Below are 5,672 nucleotides of genomic sequence, written 5' to 3' on the forward strand. Positions count from 1 at the left end.
CTCGGTGTGTATGTGTTGTTTTCAGTAGTGGGACAAATCTAACGTGTGTGGTTCTCCACTGTGAACCTGGGCAGCGCTGCTGGCTGTCTATGGGGAACTCTGTTCTGAGCCAAAAGTACAGAGAAAGGTCAAAAGGTAAGGATTTTTGTTTACGGAAATGTCTGCAGTATTAGCCACAGGTAGCAGAAAAAGGGAAAATAGGGAGGTTCTCCTTCGGCTGTTGGTTTCCAGGTCCATGGACAGTGCAGCAGAGCCCTGTAGCTGGGGATCTGGTGCTGCCATGCTCTGTCCCTGCCCCTCCAGGGCTTCTGGGGCTGGGGACCAGGCTGGTACTCTCCTGCCCAGCACAGCATATGGGGATCCTCTGGCTGCCACTTAGCTTCTAGTTGTTATAGTTTCCAGTGCACTTTAAAGTGAGTAAAGCTAGGAAGAGGTGAAAAGGAGGATGGTAAAGCAGTGAAGAACTAAAGTAGTGAAGTAGCAAATAGGAGGGAAGTTATCAGGTAGCCCCTCTTTGTTTGAAGTCAGAGTCCTAAGAGGGGTTTTTGGGCACAGGAGCTTACAGAGCAAGCAAGGTGTGAAATACATTTGTGAGACCTGTGAAACATCTGAAAATGGTGGGGAGAATTATTTTCTTTTTTTTTGTGCAGACTCCTATTGACTATCGAGGTGCATTATAATTTTTGGCTTGGGAACAAGCTTTTAATTATTTTCCTTAAAGTAGCATAATTTAAAGCCAGCAGCCGTAGGGAGGGAGAGAGAACAGCACCATCCAATTTCTGACCAAACTCAACTTGCTTGGAGGAATGGTGCAGGGGGATGAGTGGAAGGAAAATCAAGCTGTTATTTGTACCATAAATTGTTTGGCATATGAGGACTTAAAGCTGCATTTACTTTTGTGACCATTTCTTACTGTTCAAAATAACTATGAATAGCTAAAGTGGGGAAGAAACAAAAAGCAAACAAGAAAAAAAAAAAACAACCTGGAAACATTTGCTCCTTTTAGTATCTTTTTTACAGTCACAATGTGAAAGCATTTGAGGTACTTCCTACCTCTGTTAAATTCTGTTTATAGTTTCTGAGGTCTACTTCCTTCCTGTTATGTTTTCGGTGGTGTTGTAAATGACATGTTTTACTCCTGTCAACACCAAAGGCATAGCTGTTTGGGTTTTTTTTCAAACGTTTTTTGTGTCAGTGTTGGTTTTTCTGATTTTAATACAGCCACAGTTGCAACTGTTTCTTGAAAGGGTTTTGTGACAGAGAAGCACTTATATACCAAATTTGGTTCTGCTGAGAAGTTTTGCCTACTGATGTAAACTGTATTAGCCTTAGAAGGGTTGTAGGTTAACCAGAAACAAGGAGATACATTTTAAGCTGAAGTACAATGTAACTGGGTTTGTGGAAAAAACGCAGGATTCACGTGAAAACCCCTGTGGCCTTTAGCTGGGCATACGCATGGTGTTTACATCAGCTTTTGTCAGCAGCGTGGAGGTGGGGAAACACCACCCTTAGCACAGGGCTTTCAGGAAAAAGTAAAGCATTTTCTCTTGCACGCTCTCAGATCACTGTCAGTGTACCCTTGTAAAGAGGCAAGGGGGAGGAAGGGGGAGGGAAGAGAGGAAGAGAAAGAGTACTCACCGAAAAGGCCAAGCAGATTGAAACAATCGTATCTCCTTTTCCAGGCAGAACTGTGTGTCAAATTTAGATGAAGTTGGATGGCAAGATATTAAAGATTGCCAGGGTGTTTTCTACCTGAACTCTGATCTGGCTGGTTGTCGGCTGTTACCGATCTTTGATTTAATGCTTATGAGTTTGGTTGTCTCTGAAGAGATGTCAACAGGTCCCTGTGACTCGGAATAGTTGCGAGGGAGCTGGTGTGCAGCCATTCAAGCACTTAGCTTTCAAGAGTGTAGCCAAGTAAGCACACCCTTGCTGCATCCCAGAGCAGTGGTCACATCCACTGTGACCCACAACCAGCTCCACTGCTGGGCTTCAGGAACCAGCTGGCCCAATAGAATGCTCCATGCCCTGACCATGCTGAAATGACAGTGAAGGAGGAGCTGGCTTAGGCATCTCAGAATAGGACTCTTGGAAGGATAGATGTTAAATAACTTATGAACACGCTGATTGGATGGGTTGTCACCGTCCTTTTGGCAGCTGGCAAGAGGAAAAGGCAATCACCTGTGCTCAAGTGGAAACTGAAAAACAGGACAGATGCCTTGGTTCTGCGTTTGGACTTGTTTTTCTGCTTGGCTCTAGCAGAGGCTGACTGGACAGCTGATGTCTGAGTGGTTCTGCAGAGAGTGACGTTCCACAAAAAGGCAATTTTCAAGAGTGCAAAGAGCCTAGTCCAGGTTTTCATCTCTTAGATAGGAGTAGCGTCATACTCTGGTAAACAATGGCAATGAAACACAGGATATCATTTTGCAAATGCATTTTTATTGTTTCTGCACAGCACGGCTGCCTCGCATGTCTCTGCAGGCAGCTGGCAGCCTCCCGCCACTCCAGCTTACAGTGCTGCCAGCTGAGACCAGACCTGGTGTGCTGGGCACTTCTCTCAGATCAGTCTTCCAGGCTTCAGCTATCATTTCCTGCTCCCTACAAAAGACATGTCATGAATTATGCAAAAATTTCTGTCTTTTAAGCTAAGAGAATAGACAGATCTAGGTGACTTTTCACAAACCACAGCTAATGCATGCCCTCCATATTCCTGGGAAGTGTTTTCATCTTTGACCCTTGGGCTTGCTGTTATGATTCTTGCTCTAGGAATGTCTGAAATCCAAAAACTTATGGACTCTGGTTGTCCTGTCTGCTTACCCCAGCTTTTAATCCTTTTCCTAGCCAGGCAGAAATGATGTCTGTTTAGTATCAATGAAACCACCTCCCAGAGGGAGTTCTGTGAATGTCCATGTGAACCTGCTGAGGTTAGAGCACACACATCTTACCTGAAATATGCTTTCCAAACTCTCTCTGCTATGTCACTGCAAATGCAGTGTGTACATCACCATGTGCATGAAGCACACATTTCATCCCATCCTCACCATATTGTTTGTCTTGCTCCTTCTCACTTCTTCCGTGAAGAGCAGATGTTTAAATCTGGATCAGGCAGATAGAGAGCCCAGATTTCCTCAGGTCTGCAAGATGCAGATTATTTCTCTGACCTGGGAATGGCCAGTGAGTGCAGCACAGGCAGTGGTCAGATGCTTTCAGGTTCAAGCACTTCTGCTGTTTGTCTCCAAAACGCATTAGCCTGTCATTGCCTGTGGATAAGTCCTACTCATATATCAGGGACTATTTATCTCATACAGTCTTATGCCTCCTCTTCCTGGCTGAATATCCTTTGGCAAATGGTCATCAAGAAATTCCCTTTTTTTCCTGGTGGTTGCAGCCATCTGGTAATGTGCATTGCTAGGTTCTGAGTCTAGCTAACCCTTTTGACTCTCTCTTGGGGTCCTATATCAGTTTTCCTCTACACTGGCAGCAAGATCTAAAGGCAGACAGTGCCTCTTAGTTGTGCATGCCAAGCAGGACTAACTTTTGAAGGTTAGTCTCTAGACAGCACCACGATTCCTGTAACTGTGAGTAGGCTGTTCTTGTGTCTTCCCAGCTGTGATTCTGACGCTCAAACCCATGAACTGATCAGCAGAATATAATCATGGCAATCGTTTATGCTAGGCTTTCCCGCAGGAAGCTGGTGTGCAGCTTCTCTCCACCCGAGGCACCACGTTCAAATTGCAGTTTCTCAAGGTGATTGAATCAATGGTTTCTCACGCTCCTGCCAGAGCCATTCATAACTGTCTCAGAAAAGCAAAGGCTGAGCATTTCTAGTTTCTGGCACAGAGCATATAGCCTCCAATAAAATCGCTTTTACAACTAGGGATCCTACTTGTTTCCTTTCAAACTTCTAGGTTCCATGATTTTGTATCCTCAGATAGCAAAGTTATGGGTCAGGCCTTGATACATCTTCAATAGCTCATTTTCATTTCCTTTTTTCACACATGATCAAGAGGTTTAGCCCTCTTCATGACTGTCCCCTCCCACAGAAAAAAACCCATGCAAGGATTAGTGAGAGAGAGACTTCAAAAACAGGGTGAGTGACCTCATCTACTGCAGAGACATCAGTCTCCAAGAAATAGGAAAGGTCAGAGTTGTTTAGAGCAATGGGGTTTTCACATCTCAGCTAAAAAACCCAGACTGTGTCTGAAGAGTTCTTGGTGTCCTCAGCCTTTATCTCATCTTTCCCCAAACTGGTTGGTGACCCTCCATCCAGAGAATTGGCTGCTCTGTGGCTTTTAGCAAAGATTACCATCCTACCAGCTTAACATGGACTTTCCAAAGGAAAGTGATGAAATAAATGACAGATGTTTGCATGGGAATATTTGCCCTTTACAACCAATCACCCTGTTTTCCTCTTGAGCTTTTTCCACCCCCACTGTAGCGGAACCCTGGAAGTTTTAATTGCACCATCTTAAAAATTTTACAGTTTGAACTTATCAGCCGTCTTGGGTTGCTGAGCTTTGTGCAGCTGTCTGTGTGCGACAGGACCCTCTTGGCGGTGGTGGCAGGAAGCCGGAGGAGCTGGAGGAGCTGTCTGGCCCTGGTGCCGCGGGCCGGGGTTTGCCTGGTGTCACTGGGCGTGGATGCAGGTCACCCGTACCCGCAGACAGCGCCAGCCTGAAGGATGACTCTGAAGTCTCACTTTCCTTTAAAACCATCGCTCTACAAATAAAATGGCTTACCTACACACCCCCCCCACAGTTACAGGCACTGTTTAAATATAGCAAACATCGATGTCTATCTGCAAATTACAAGGAAATGAATAAATCGAGGCGACATAAACCGCAAGAAGGAAGTTTGAAATCGGCCCGGAGCTGTGATAGGCTGGGTCTGCCGAGGGACCCGGCCGAGGCTGCAGCATCCCCGGCAGCGGTGACCGGCCCGTCCCGGCTCCCCGGCACGCACAGCCCGGGCTGCGGCTCTCCGGGGAGCTGCCCCACCTGGAGGGGGCTGGACCTGTGCCCTGGGGACACCTGCGCCCCCACAAAAGCCAGAGGCACCCCGGGCAGCCGGGGTCCCAGCCGCAGCGGGGGGACGGTGCGGCGTTTTCTGGAAATGAGCGAGTTCATTTCTGGGAGGCAGTGCTGGGGGGTGCTCCAGAGCGCAGGGGAGCGCAGGGAGCTGAACGCAGGAAGCTGAAGCATGACTTCAATGCTGCTTACCATCCTGCTGCTGCTAGCTGCAGATATCTGGCAAAGTTATTTGGCCCGGCTTATTTTTTTTTGTTTGTTTTTGTTTTTGTTTTTTTTTTTTTGTTTTTGTTGCGAGGGTTGATCACTTTTTTTGATTGCAAAATTAATCTCAAAGCCAGAATTATTAAGTAAAACATGAAGGTATTGCATACAGAGTGTGTGTGTGTGTGTGTGTGTGTGTGCAGCTAGCAAACCACCCTCACCCCTCTCTAATAATCTTTAACACAATTGGCATGGTTTATTCCCATGTGAGGGAGGTGCTAATGACACCCTAAAAATTTTATGAAAATATTGGGCTGGGGAGAGGAAAAAAGATCAAATACAAATCAGCATCTGCTGCAGGCTCTCAACACATATTAGGCCCTTAATTTTTCAGACTCCACCAGGGGAGGAGTGTCCATTGATGCCTTGTGCCTTATTAAT

This window comes from Parus major, chromosome 2, assembly GCF_001522545.3.
Source record: "Parus major isolate Abel chromosome 2, Parus_major1.1, whole genome shotgun sequence".
In the NCBI taxonomy this organism is placed as follows: domain Eukaryota; kingdom Metazoa; phylum Chordata; class Aves; order Passeriformes; family Paridae; genus Parus; species Parus major.